This window comes from Macrobrachium nipponense, chromosome 2 (genome assembly GCF_015104395.2).
Source record: "Macrobrachium nipponense isolate FS-2020 chromosome 2, ASM1510439v2, whole genome shotgun sequence".
NCBI lineage: Eukaryota > Metazoa > Arthropoda > Malacostraca > Decapoda > Palaemonidae > Macrobrachium > Macrobrachium nipponense.
The window spans coordinates 126,941,392-126,956,391 of record NC_087201.1 but is presented as its reverse complement, the minus strand read 5'-3'; the positions used below and the strand labels follow the sequence as shown (position 1 = coordinate 126,956,391).

The 15,000-nt window shown below is 33.9% G+C and overlaps 1 long non-coding RNA gene across 2 annotated transcripts in view; it reads right to left on the bottom strand.

The window, feature by feature from the left end:
* LOC135221523 (uncharacterized) overlaps window positions 1–15,000 on the bottom strand; it is a 173,239-nt gene that overhangs the window by 476 nt on the left and 157,763 nt on the right. For both annotated transcript variants that reach the window (XR_010316000.1, XR_010316001.1), the window contains 3 exons: window positions 12,760–12,878; window positions 7,359–7,444; window positions 5,661–5,876 (listed from right to left, as the gene is read on the bottom strand). This is a non-coding gene — a long non-coding RNA (uncharacterized LOC135221523). The remainder of the gene's footprint in view (window positions 1–5,660; window positions 5,877–7,358; window positions 7,445–12,759; window positions 12,879–15,000) is intronic.

The window sequence follows — 15,000 nt, the reverse complement described above, 5'->3', positions numbered from 1 at the left end:
AAAATGAGACGAGAGAGAGAGAGGAGAGAGAGAGAGAGAGAGAGAGAAAGGGTGGAAAAAGTGCTTTAGAAAAAAAGGGATCTAACAAGACGTGAGATTAATATAAATTACTGTTACAATGGTTTTATATATATAAAACCATTGTAACAGTAATTTATATATATATATATATATATATATATATATATATATATATATATATATATATAATATACATATATATATATATATATATATAAAGGCAATGCCAAAGAGGAAAATGAAAGCACTAGAGCTGCCGAGATCTTTCGGTCTTAACGACCCTTTACTTAAGTGTTGCCTTTAGTAAAGGGTCGTTATGACCAAAAGATCTCGGCAGTTCTCGTGCTTTCATTTTCCTCCATGGCATCATTACCTTTATTTATACATAGCATTACGTTTTATTCATATTCATATATATATATATATATATATGTGTGTGTGTGTGTGTATCTATATGTCTCTCTCTCTCTCATATATATATATATATATATATATATATATATATATATATATATATATATATATATATATATATATATATATTGTTGCCTGTATCACATCATAATGCTTGGACTTTTCAACTTCAATAAATTTTCTCCGACCAAAAGACCGTGTAAAGTGAGCGAAAGCAAAAATGAAGGGTTTTCAGTATAGAAAATTCAGGTGTTTTGCCCGGAGCTGTTTTTACCTTCAGATAAGAACAAGTCCTTCAACTGATCCCCAGCGATGTCCGTCCCTTAAGTCTATTGTTTAATTCCTTATCCAATTCTGTATAATCACCTTTAATGACTTCCAGCTGTCATTAGAGCTGCACACACCCCAACCTAGCTGGTCACCTGCATATGACCACCTGCATTTGGTCACAACACTCATAGGAAACGGAAAAGCCTTAATCTCCACACACCTCTCACTCTGCTATTGTGTCAATTTCCTTAATGCTTAATACCTTCTGTAACACCTCCGCTCCAGTGGCCGACCCATCTCAATCCTGTTACAGGCCATTGAACTTTGACCTGATCCCAACCCATTTGCACCAAGTAACTCTGCCGGGTCTCAACCTCTCTCTCTCTTAAGTGACGCCCCTTTCATTATTGTTCCTCTCAATGCACTCATTCCTGTCAAAATATTGTACTCTTCCAGCATTCCTTGGGGGATTTGAGGGGTTCTCCTTTGATGAAAAAGCAATGTAAACCACCGATCAAAAATCCTATATGGCTGCTGCTGACAGGGATATAAGAGCCAAGGATTGCCCTTACAAACCAGTACAGTAGGAAGCCATACAGGAGGAAGAAGTACAGCAAGAAGCCGCACAGTTTGAAGAAGGTTCTAGTTACAATAAACCTATGCCTGTAGCTAACACTTGGATTCAGTTGATAACCTTTCAACTTTAGAGAGACTAATCCAGCCCATTGCCTTGGATCACGCTAGAAGCCTACAGTACCTTCCCTAATGGACTCAAAATCCAGAGGATTCCCAAACTCACCACCACAGCCAACACCTCCTACCATCGGTCTTGTGCACCCTACTTACTCCCTTCATTGGCAGCAAGGAAATAACAGCTTTGTCGACCATCATCCCCTTTGGCTCACACTACAACGAACACCAAGTCCACTAACATATCAAGTAATGTGTCGAGAGAACTGTCCGGACAATTTAAAACCTGTGTCGGTAATCCCAGCTCCCATTCCTATATAATCAAAACAACCATTGAATTTGTTTTTCCCAGATTCCCATTCTAGTGAAAACATGACCCAGTGCAGTGGCAAAATCTCTCTTTGTAGTGATATAGTCATATTTTAATAAGTGATTCTAGTTGTGTTCTTGGCGCCAAGCTGTTGAGTAATATTTTTGCTTGAAATCTAGTAATATGAAATTTAATGAAGTAACTTTGCACTTATGACTCAAAAGTAAAGTAGACTCCTTGCCATATCCCTAGTCTCAGTCGCTACAACTCTGAATATCTTGCATATGTACCGTTGAAGGAAATCCTGGTTTTACTCTAAATGTTAACTTTAGAATTAATTCTAGCTATTTTAGTTATTACATCGTATCTGGTGTGGCAATAGTTAGTGTTTGTGACCCTGTTTAACGTGGCCTACAGTGTCACGGGATTCACTAAAAGTCCCTGTAATGTCCCTTGCATTTTACTGAAATTATACTTAATTTTAGTGGACGCTTAGTGTTTTCTTTTGAACCAAATTCTGGTAGTTAGTTTAGGTTTCAAAGTGCTAAATTGACTACTTTCTGCTTGCTGTCACTCCTTTTCGTTGGTCCTACATAATTACTGATTCATTTATCCTGTTGCAAAGACATCCATACTAAGTCAAGTATTCATCTAGTTAATCAACTGAAATCTTAACCCTTAGACCCGAGTTCACGGTTGGCACGCGACAAAATATATATATATATATATATATATATATATATATATATATATATAATATATATATATATGTAAGCAAATACCACAGGAAAATATTAGTCAGAAATCCAAGCACTTTCGTCTTTACTAAGACATTGTCAAGGAGTGAATGAAATACAACTGGAGAGAAAGGTCTCAGGTACACAACAAGATCAAGAATACCAGATGGTTAATTGTCAAAAGGGTAAAAATTAAAAGAGATAATCCAGGATTATCGGATATCACACGGTCGCAAACCTAAACAGATTTGACCCTAACCGAAATTACAAAGTCTTTACAGTCCAAAACATGTAAAAACTGAATATAAGCAACAAAATTAATATAATTAGTTTTTACATGTTTTGGACTGTAAGGATACTTTGTAATTTCGGTTCGGGTCAAATCTGTTTAGGTTTGTGACAGTGTGATATCCGATAATCCTAGATTATATCTTTTAATTTTTACCCATTTTGACAATTAACCATCTGGTATTCTTGATCTTGTTATGTACCTGAGACCTTTCTCTCCAATGTCCTACTAAAGACGAAAGCGCTTGGATTTAGGCTATCATTTTCCTGTGGTATTCGCTTATTTAATGAAGTCACGTGCATCTACTGTGATTTTTTATATATATATATATATATATATATATATATATATATATATATATATATATATGCTTAAAAAATCACAGTAGATGCACGTGACTTCATAAATAAGCGAATACCACGGGAAATGATAGACAGGGATTCCTGTCTATCATTTCCCGTGGTATTCGCGATTATATATATATATACACACACACACATATATATAATATATATATATATATATATATATATATATATACATATATATATGGATATATATATATATATTATATATATATATATATATATATATATATATATATATATATATACATATATATATATAAATATATATATATATATATATATATATATATATATATATATATATATATATATACATATATATATCATTCCAGCCTTTCCACCCAAATATCTCTGAGGTTCTGATATATTTGTTTAAATATGTTGAGGTTAGTAAAAGTGCAATTGCTTCAGCCCATTTAGAAAACAGATAAATCCTTAGCTGGTGGATCTGTAAGTGTTATTCTGAAATAAAGGATATAATCACACATTCACACATGCATATATGTGTATATATACATGCGTACATACACACATATATAAATATGTATATAGCGTATTAATCAAATTATTTGCTGACCTCAGCTTTTGATTATTTCCATCGCTTCCCTTGTTTTAGCAACGAAATAAAATACCTCTGACCATTCAAGTATCGTTAAGAGAACAAAGATAAAAGAAACTGCGTTGCCTGTTTAAGCAGCCGTAGTGCGGTTTGAACAAGAGCTAGTGACATCAGGGCCACAGCAATCTAACCCGATTAAACGCGTCGAATTTGTATCATCTGCAATTCATAGCCATGTATGTATATCAGTCGCCAGGTAGCCACACGAAGGTATTTTAATTACACTTACACCTGACACATAAACTGATAGCAAGAATTCGCAACTTTAATTAGTGAGATTCCCAGGCCGGCTCCATTATTCAAATCAAGCCAGAGCGGGCATTCCTTTACCTCTGCGAGAAGCGCCTCTCTCGCTACTTTCCAACTACCTGCGCTATAAACTTGTGCTTTCTATTTGGCGCGAATCATGCCACTGAATCATGCCATCAAAACCTTTATGGCCATTTTTCCCTACGGGGAATTTAGGGATTGATTTGTCGATGCCTAAATCCCATCTAAAAGGCGCGATTAATCAAGACAGGACAAGAAAAATACCGAAACGATGGACGTGAGAATGTTGTTGAAAAAAAAAAATAATACACAATAAAATGTCCATTCAAATAGATTACTTGATAATTTAGTCACTATACATTCTGATTTTATTCTTAATTTATGTGAATAATATTGTGTGTAAATGATAATAGAGTTGAAAAAAAATGATGCCCCCATTCTAAATATTACATAAAACACTGACTAAGCCTGTAGTCCAAAATTGACAATCTCTCGGTTCCTCACTTTATATGTATATGTATATATATAGATATATATATATATATATATATATATATATATATATATATATATTATATATATATATATATATATATATATATATATATTAATAGTCACACTCATCTCCTGACTTCTCAATTTCCTTGTGCTTCTTGGGGGTGGGCGTTGGTGGGGTGTTATGCTTAACACCACAATTTTCAACGTAAAATTTTCTTCCACTAGACAGGATTTAAATCAACACACAAACAGGTTCCAGCGATATGTGGGATTACAGTGATAGGCGTACCTAAATGTGTTCTCCCTGGAACCGCTGCGCGATGGTTCGAAATCTGCCACTAGAGTTGACAGTTCCGTTCATTTCCCGCTCCAAAATAGGCTTATAGCGCAGGCAGTTAAGAGTCTTAGAGGTCACTGTGACTATGAAGAACATATAATTGTCTAGTAAAAGTGACCAGTAGATCCTCTCTCTCTCTCTATCTCTCTCTCTCTCGCTCTCTCTCTCTTCTCTCTCTCTCTTCTCTCTCTCTCTCTCTCTCCCTCTTCTCTATATATATCTATATATATAATTATTAATATATATATATATATATATATATATATTATATATATATATATATATATACGTATATAAAACCAGTCACTTTGTTACGACAGGTAATTTTTTAATCATTGAACTGATAATGTCAGAGAGATTTGAGACATCACATTTGCTCCATTGCACTCTAATTAATATTCTTTAGCTGCTCTTCGTCGTTTCCAACGTTATCCTTTTGTTTCATTTATTAATTTGATTGAATATAGAAGTTAGGCCAAAGACCAAGCACTGGGACCAATGAGGTCATTCAGCGCTGAAACGGAAATTGAAAGTAAAAGTTTGAAAGGTGTAGTAATAGAAGGAAAATCTCGCAGTTGCACTATGAATCAATTGTTCGGAGAGGGTGGAAAGTAAGACGGAAGAAAGAGGAGATGAAAGGAGGCACCGTAAAAGGAACGAAGCAAATGAACTCTAGTAATGCCTACAGTGCACCGCATGAAGTGCACCGACGGCTCTACTCCCGTACGGGTTTCATTTATTAACTATTATTTTTCCTCCCATTATTACCTTCATCAATATTGGCTTAAGCGGGGTCTTTTCAAAGATATCTAACAACAAAAAACAGGATGTACTCACAGATACGCTTTCATTAGTCGGCTCCGATAAGAATATGGATTTTTCGAAGATTTCCTTTCCATGTCTCGTATAAAAATTTGACTTCAGTTATTCTGGGGAATCTTTCTTTAGAAAAAGCTCTGGTTTCTGTGTCATCGTAGAAGCATTCAAGTCAGAAAACATATGATCTCTATTTCTCCTCTTGCCGTGGGTAGTACTGTCGGTCATTTCGGAAGCCTGGAAGGACACGTTACAGTTAATAACCGAGCTTAATAACTATTATTTTATTATCATCATTATTATTTTCCATAATATAACCAAGTTAAAAGGTTCAAATGGATCTAATTTTAAAAAATTATTCCTTTCGGTTGTGGTTGAAAATACGTTAAGCTATTTCAAGTAACCATTCCGGCTTAACAAGTTGAGCAGTGAGTTTTTTTCCATGAAATACAACACTGAAAAAGAAATAGAGAGCCAGGGTATCTAAAACAATGGATTCAGTTATCTTATTCCGAAGAGTTCACAGGTATGGGACAGCACAAAGTCACATATAAAACGATCATTGTTTTTATAAAACGTTAACAGACGTTTTCAGGATACGATTTTCCTCTCTTATCGAAAGAAGTCGTTACTTTGACAGTCTGTCTGTTTCTTTCTCTCCTTTTCCCATAAATTTCTAAGGAGTCGGAGGTAATTAGCGGCGCATTAAAGGTTAATGAGTGAACCCAACGCCATGTATTTTCCGAGCTCTTTCGGGACTAGGCACCGTTAACGAAATTCTGCTCCAAAACGACTTGGCACAGGAGACCTGCAGAAAACAACTGACCTGTCGGAACTGTCAGGATGTAGAGGCATCACTCGTTTTACACTTTACTTGCGTTCGTTTATGTTTTCATCAATCTCAACTCCTGTCTTTCATCGGCTCTATTATCAGTTAATGTCAGTTACTTGTTTATCTCCTCTTCTCCTATTTCTTCATCTTCAGATAAAGATATTATTATTATTATTATTATTATTATTATTATTATTATTATTATTATTATTATTATTATTATTATTATTATTATTATTATTATTATGTTCAAACTCACAGTAAAATTAGCAAAACATTTCCTTTTCCCAGTGATGAAATGAATCCAAGTCTGCTATATCAATTAAGGAAGTTTTAATCACGGAAAAGGAGATTGTAACCTGTGATAATCAAATTACAGGGTCGATAACGGCTCAGAAATAGCTTTTATGTTGTGGTAGGGTAGAATTTAGTTCTTTGTTTTTGTTTTTACGCCAGACGACTCATTAATTATCGAGAGGCTCCCAGCAGCTTATTGTTACAGACCGAAATAGAGACTCGCTGTGTTTCTCTTAAGGGGACATGATCCGACATCAAGTCATACGGATTATATTCTGACTGCTCGATAGAAATAGGCAACAAGGATCCATTTTAAACTTTTATATGGCGTTTCAAGTATGTACGACTGTTTAACTCTCATTTTCAAGAACTTTATTATAAAGCTATTGCATTTGTGCTAATATTTCATGAAAGCACGGCGAAATTCAAAAAACTCAAAAAGAAATCGCGTAAAAATTTTCCCTCTCCCTTCATCTTTTGTATCTTGCGCCTTTTAGTCTCAGTCGAGCGATACTTTTACATCCCGTACCATTTAACCTACATTCAAAAGGCCCACAGTTTTACTCGTATGCTTGCATGCTTGAACTCACCTTTGTTTAACTCATGTCACTATCAACCATCACTTCAGGATGACCGATGAAGCCACCATCCGGATGAAGGCACTACTGTTTTGAGCCTGAAAAGACACGTCCATTATTTGCCAAGTTAGCAGACACTTGAATCATTTGACAGTAAATTATGTCATTAATTAATAATTAAAACTCATTCTGCGACTGACCATTAAAAATTTACCTTTACTCAAGGAACAACCATCAAAAAGGTTGAGATCTTAGTGAATATCATCTCACCCTTCAACTTACGAGTACATCTAAGAATTGAGAACGCCACCCAGAAAATTTGGAACACATTTCTTAAATTTCCTCATTGACAATGTTTTCAACATATGACTTGTTGCCAGCGGAAAGTGAATTGCAAATTCATAAAATGTCAGAACTTTTCATTTTATCTTTCTAGCCTTTAATTTTTACCCACTGGCCATCTGAGCGAAATATTTGATATTATACATGTTTAAATGTAGAGACATGTGCAAGTAGACATATGCACGAAGGACATACAGAATAGTTTTTAATTTTTATTTATTACAGTGACCTTTTTTCATGCATTCCCTTAAATCATTTATGTAGATGTTCTGTAAATAGTGTAATTATTTTAAATTATAAAGACATATTTGAACATAAACAGTGATATGAAATAAAGCCAAAAGACTATTGATTTGCATTGAGTCTTCCTCTTAAATGAATATATATATATATATCATATAATATATATATATATATATATATATATATATATATATATATGTAGAAGCCAGGTACTATGTCGTACCTCTAAGTAAATGGGGATACATTCCATAATGAAGTAAAATCCTCTTGTAGTTTAAAATATATATTTCTTGTACAGGATTAAAGCTTTCGACCATCAACTGTGGTCTTGTTCACAGTTGATGGTCGAAAGCTTTAATCCTGTCCAAGAAATATATATTTTAAACTACAAGAGGATTTTACTTCATTGTGGATTGTATCCCCATATTTATATATATATATATATATATATATATATATATATAGTATATATATGTATATATATATATATATATATATATATATATATATATATTATATATAACTGACTAAGCAAATAAATGCATACATAACCAGACAGCAGACGATACAAAAATTTAAACTCTAGAGCAAAAACATGGCATTGGTAAGTTGCTGGGGCTGATGACCTAGAAAATTTCGATACTAATTTCATACACGTAAATTAACCACAGCAGTATATCAAATCAAACTTACTAGCATCAGCAGACATTAAACTTTGGGAGAACTCCTCTACAGCTTTGCGGCCAAAAGATTAAACGCATCAGGCAATGTCCAGGATTAGTAAAACAAAATCTGACGTATGTGACATTGATATCATAGCCTCTGTCGAAATGGGAAACCTAGTAAACGGTACCTCAAATTTTAGTAACCAGTACTAGATATAAACAATTAGTGCCTAATATTTATAATCATTAACTACTGAACATCTTGTGCTGAAGGTAAAAAATGTATAAACTATGTTAGAATTAACATTATTTTCTTTTGCTGGTTATATTCATGTAGATTCAAGGATAGGATAACACATCAATTTACACTCAAGGTTTTACACTCTTGACACCAGCCTGAGCAGGATGCTCGAGGGAGATTTAAAAGAGAAACTAAAGATTGTCAGTAAAGCCGGTTAATGTTCTTTGCCTCGCGCTGTTTTATCGAAGTACTTGAGTTAATCCTGGCGTGTCTCTCTTCACCTGAAGATTTCATCCGAATGTAATGACCTCTGCATGCATTAAAATCGTTTTATACTCCGTTAAGCGCTGTTGTTGTTTGTACAACGGAGTCTTCATCGTAAACTTTCTTCATTGTATGTGGTTTGAAAACGCCTCAGAGTAAAGGTTAATGATCTTGCAATCAGTTATAGTACTTTTTCGCTGCCAAATACTGTTTATATCTGATATCAAGTTGTTATTCTCGTAAAAAGAGTTATATGTTTATATATAAAATACATACACACACACACACACACAACACACACATATATATATATATATATATATATATATATATATATATATATATAATACTATACAATACATACATCCATACATACACAAACACAAACACACACACACACACACACACACACACACACACACACACACACACATATATATATATATATATATATATATATATATATATATATATATATATAAGCTTGTGTGCGTTTATGTATTATATTTTATTTTCAACGAAAAGTTAAATTTACAGTAATACTGAGAACTGACATACTGTTCATCTACGGTTTAGATACATGCGGTTTCATGGATGGTATTCCACTTGAATAAGGATTTACCGGAGTACAAAGCAAAGTTCGTAAATAATATTGTTATTAGTAGTTGCTATCAGCAATAGAGCGCGAGAAGGTCATTCTCGTTCTCATAAAAAAAATCGAATCCTGAACAAGGGCAGTTGAAAAATGGGATGGTCTCTTGAATAAAAGATCAATATATTATTCACATTCACTGAACCCTTTATTCATGTGTTAATTAACGGAATCCAATTTATCCATTACCGTGATAAGTCAGGTCAGGGCACGATGTCACATACAGGCGATGGCTACGGGTTATAAATCGTACCGAATTTATTAATAAATTAAAGTCGGTGGCCAAGTATACGTACTCTCAGTTCCTGAGCGCCGATTTCCATTACAAAATCAGTGTCAATAACGAGAGCACGGCAATAAATGGAAAAAAAGTATGGAGCAAATTTTCAAAAAATCAAGATTAATATAATTTGCAGGGTGGTTCATCGGTATACATTTAATCTTTGCTTGTAATAGTTGGCATCATCTTTTCTACATAAGCGGGCTAAAGTACTGTCTTTTTTGTCCCCGTAGTTAAGTACGTTATATATATGTATGTATGTATGATGTATATATCTATACCTATATATATACATATATATATGTATGTATGTATGATGTATGATCTATATATATACTATATATATATATATATATATATATATTATATATATGTATGTATGTATGTATGATGTATATATCTATACCTCTATATATATATATATATATATATATATACATATATATATATATATCATATATATATATATATATATATATATATATATATATTGTACAGATAATACGGAGATGATGTTAATGAAAACCCTTCCAGATGTTTTCAGACAAATAAGGAAAGTAACGGTGTTAGAAAAATAATTCTACCTGAAAATTTCATAATCTATGGCATTATACTAAAAAGTAAATAAATAAGGGGACAAAGCTGTCACTGATGCATTACTTCATAACAGCTCATTTCCCAATTTGTTATTTGGATTTTTTTTTTCTACTGGTTTAAGTTTATGTACAGGTACAATCACTGACATTTGATGCTTCCGAGTCAACCCAAGCGTCGATTTCAATTGCTTTCCGTTGGGTTTTTACCATAAAAAAAAATTCTTATCAAACCTTGGGCAACACCATAGTCTTTACGTCAATACCGGAAATACATATAAATGTTTATCAAAAGTACACTGCCATTACAAAAACATTTTAATATGGCCTTCCCTTTTGATAAGACAATAATGCTAATGGAAATAAAAATGATCTCGTGTGCTGTAGACAAATTTCTACTTGACATTGGGATCGATGTGAGGACTCTCCAGTGAAAGACAAAGACGTTGTCAACTAAGCCGCAAGTCATATATTACATGAAACAGTACTTGAGAACTTAACTGAGCAGGCTGCACACTTAGCATACTTGCATCTCGCTTGAAATCATATCACTCAAAATAGTTGAGACAAATCTACCGATACACAAAGTATTAGAAAAAAATATTACCCTGAAAGTAATAGTACAGTACGCCATTCAAGTCAATTCTGCGACACTGTACGTCTTGGAATACATTACTGTAAGCCTTCTACTAGATGACCTATCACTACACAGCAAATTTTATAAAAATGTTCCCGTATGGAAGCCAATGTTTTCGCCGAGACCAAACTACAATGGATTGCCAAAATGAACGTCCAAAATGAGTAGAGTCTACAATGGTTTTCCCTGCAATTACATACTTCTGTCCATACCCTGAATTGCTTTGATAGGATGCTGTTTCAGATATTTAAAACACAACTGTGCTGCAGTTGATAGTTCCAGATTCCAGCAATTATCTAAGCTACCAAAAGTGCTATAGTACTCAACTGCAGTCACTCTCTCTCTCTCTCTCTCTCTCTCTCTCTCTCTCTCTCTCAGACATTCAGAATTTAAATACGCGAGATCAGTTGAGATGTCCAAGAAAATTAAATGAGGTAGATCTGCAACTATTAATCAACTCCTGATATATGTTAGGTTTGTATAAGTATTAATTAAGAGCCAGACTGTCTGTCGAATATGCAATGCATTGACACCGAATGTATTCACTATATGATACAATGTCATGTAGCAAAAGAGTTAAATTAATGTTAATTTTGCAGTATTTCTCTCTAACATGAGCACGCTATGCAACAAAATTTCACAAAACAAACTGTATCATATATAACTGAAAAACTTATCTTAATTTGATAAGCAAAATATGTTACATATACACATTTTTATACCTTTTATTACTCAGCACTCGTCCTGTTCTAATTAAAATAGATAGGGCCACATGCTGTTATATTTAAATATTAGCAAAGCGGCTACTTAGAAATCTACGACAAAAATTACTTAGCGTCACTGAAAATACAACAGTAATTGTCTCTTCCACAAATAAATTTAACTTAAAAAATTAAAACAAAACGAACCGAGTTTATAAAGCCGAAGAGAGGATACAATAGAATTTGAGATTAACACTGGAATACACTGTAACATAAAGGGAAACAAAGTGGACTGACTTTTTATCATATTTGTAAATTTCAATCTCAGGCTCCTAATAATTTCCTGATGATGAACCTTGAAAGCTCGCAGAATATAATATTCTCCTTAGCTTTAGTTTTGCGAAGCCCACATGGATTACTGAACTGCAAAACTACTTGCTGCCTAAAATTTACAATATTAAGTTTCTTCAACATTACATTTGATAAAAATATTTTATCCTTAGCTTAGTTTTCACAGGGCATGATTGGAAGATACAGCTCCTACCGCCTTCCGTTTTTAATTGTCGGAATTATACCTTTTCACTTGACCTTTCAAAATTGAATTTAGCCGTAACATGCACAAGGTCCTGTTAGCCTTTCCATTTCCCTCGAGGACATTTCGGAGCAGTATAAATAAAACTACTGTTCATCATTATGCTACTCCCTCCCAACGAAAAGTCACGAAAATCTTATGTCAAGTACATTCAACAGCAGTCAGATATCCGAAAAGAACACGGGGTTCTTGCATTGACTTACTTGTTTTTAACTGAATAACAATTCCTCTTGATATTTCTACCCGATCCTCTTCAAAAAGTGAAGCTTAAGATGGTTGTGATTTGTTCCTTTCATATTGGTGTTCACGGAGTCTCACCGATCTGAAAATAGAGAGAAAACGTAATCATCGACCCCATGGCTTTTGTTCAGCATGACATGGAAATGTATTTGTCACACCACGAAAAGCAGAATTCATTGATATGTAAATTGTTTTACAAAACTGTATTATGATGCTTTTGCTTTACCTGTCCTGAATGAGAAAAATAAAAAAGAATATTTACAAAGCTAAGCTTCGTTGTAAAATGTGGGAGCTCTGTCTATCGAGCAACAGACATGACGACATACTTCTGTTTTTTTTAACATGTTATCCTCTGGAAAAAAGAGAAATTGGGAGAAATATTTAATAGTCATACTTTATCTGCCTTCAGGAAAAGCATCATCGTCTAATTTCATTCCTTTAGAACAAAATTCATTGAAAAAACGTCCAATTGACAAAAACATCATTCTGTCCGTTTGAGATGATTATATAAACTATTTTCATGATCCCCAGGTTACAAAAATAGCACAAATCAACAAAATACATGTAAAAGGTGAAATTACAAAAAAAGGTCTCGAGATATTGTTCGAGTTTGAAAGGAGAATCGGGCAGATTCTCGAAAACCATGTTCGTAGTCAAAACTCTTTAGATATATTTGTACATATAAACCACCATGGGATTCATTCAATAATACCATTACAATTATCATTATTATTATTATTATTATTATTACTGTAACACTGAAGCTTTAAGTGGTAATATTCTATCCATCCGCTTTCTTCTCAAACCCCTTTCATCACATAAAATTTTCGCTTATTGTAAAGATACAATACAAAATTGGACAGTGCTCGTCTTACTGGATTCTATTTATCTACAATTGTGTGAGAATGATAAAATGAGCTTGTATTCCCTTTATATATAAAAATTGGTCACTAGATCATAATATGAAATGTTTAACGATAAATTATGTCTGAAATCTCTCTCTCTCATTCCCATAAATTACTAATAACCCCACAGTAATTAGAAGCAAATTATCGGTTAATGAAAGAACCCAGGTGCCATTATTTCCCAAGTTATTTCAGGACTGTGCGCTCTTAATAAAAGGCCCAACTGAATACCTTGGCATTTGGAATTTGTCGAAAACATCTTATTTGAACAGATAGCTAAAACTATAAGGCTATTATATTGAAAAGGATTTTAAACATGAGATATAATTTTCAGGTTTCCTTACTATCTACAGTTTGAGCTATTTACCTCCTCATAACTTCACTACCATGTATTTCTTTAATACAGCTATATCGAAAGTTCAGAAATATCATCTGTCGCAGTAACCAACTACAAGAATTAAGTGTGGAAAAACGATTAAATGGATTTTGTAATTTTTTTATTCTTCTAGGAGGTTTTGTTGTACCTTAAGTCAAAGATTTACCTTTAAAAAGTTTGACGACAATGAATATTACAAGTGTAATAAATAGCAATGATACCGAAGATGCTGAGATCTATACGATTTCTTCTTCTGAATAAAATTCATACTTTATAGTTCTCAGAATCACTTCATCATATCTAGAATATCATATCGTTGTTATTAGTTTTATTATCATTATTATTACACCTTTTTCGTGGGTGACAGCAAATTTCACTAGGCTTCCCGGCCTTGTGGATTTACAGAAAAAGTATCTGACAAGTTGTTTTTGATCAAACTGCTCTTAGACAACCCGACATCTTAATCTTGGAATAGTCCATGCAGCCCAAAATGGTGGTTCTAGGAGTTCTTGCGTGCAAGAAGCGCACCTTAAAAGGTGGTTGGTAACGGCATGAAGCCATGGCCCTAAATGACCACTGACTCGTTGCTCTGAGGTGATCTTGGTCTAAGAGGGTTACATAGCTGTGATATGGAGGATCCGCTCAAGGTGGCTTGATACTTAACTCTCTCTGCTGGGGTATTCCCTGAAGCAGAAGGTCTCTTGCTGGGCATTGGTCCTTCAAAAACACCTTAGCAAGATGCCATAAATTCTCAGCCACCACTGAGATCTTTGTTGTTGCAGATACAAGACCCATGCAGAACCAGCCGGGCCTGGGAGCAACGAGCAACAGACCATGTCACCTTCCGCCTTGCAGACCACTGCCATCACGTGAAAACTCGTAGAACTACCCATTTACACCAGCATCCACTCAACTACGTTAAC